The sequence below is a fragment of the Penaeus monodon genome, chromosome 33 (assembly GCF_015228065.2).
Source record: "Penaeus monodon isolate SGIC_2016 chromosome 33, NSTDA_Pmon_1, whole genome shotgun sequence".
NCBI lineage: Eukaryota > Metazoa > Arthropoda > Malacostraca > Decapoda > Penaeidae > Penaeus > Penaeus monodon.
The window spans coordinates 11,735,020-11,735,269 of NC_051418.1; the positions used below are offsets into that span (position 1 = coordinate 11,735,020).

General features: G+C 36.0%; 1 protein-coding gene across 1 annotated transcript in view; it reads right to left on the minus strand.

Annotated features, from left to right (window-relative positions):
* The window catches only part of LOC119594246 (receptor-type tyrosine-protein phosphatase C-like), a gene marked incomplete at its 3' end in the record, with an annotated part of 35,196 nt that overhangs the window by 27,196 nt on the left and 7,750 nt on the right, over window positions 1–250 (minus strand).

The following is a 250-nucleotide window of genomic DNA, read 5'->3' on the forward strand; positions in this document are numbered from 1 at the left end:
ATATGCCAGCCAATAGAGATCTGTTTATTTATTAATACATTTTGACCCATGGATACAACTACGAAATTTCCGACTGCACCAGGGAATAGATCGAGCATGTTACAATAACTTAAAAGAGAAACGATCAAGAAAAAAAAATGTAATTGGAAGGGACAGACTGATCATTCGTTCGTCCAAGGTAATAATTGAAAAATATTAGGGGATGTGGGCGTCTGAGGCCTGTGTCACCTTTATTAATATTATATCTTGC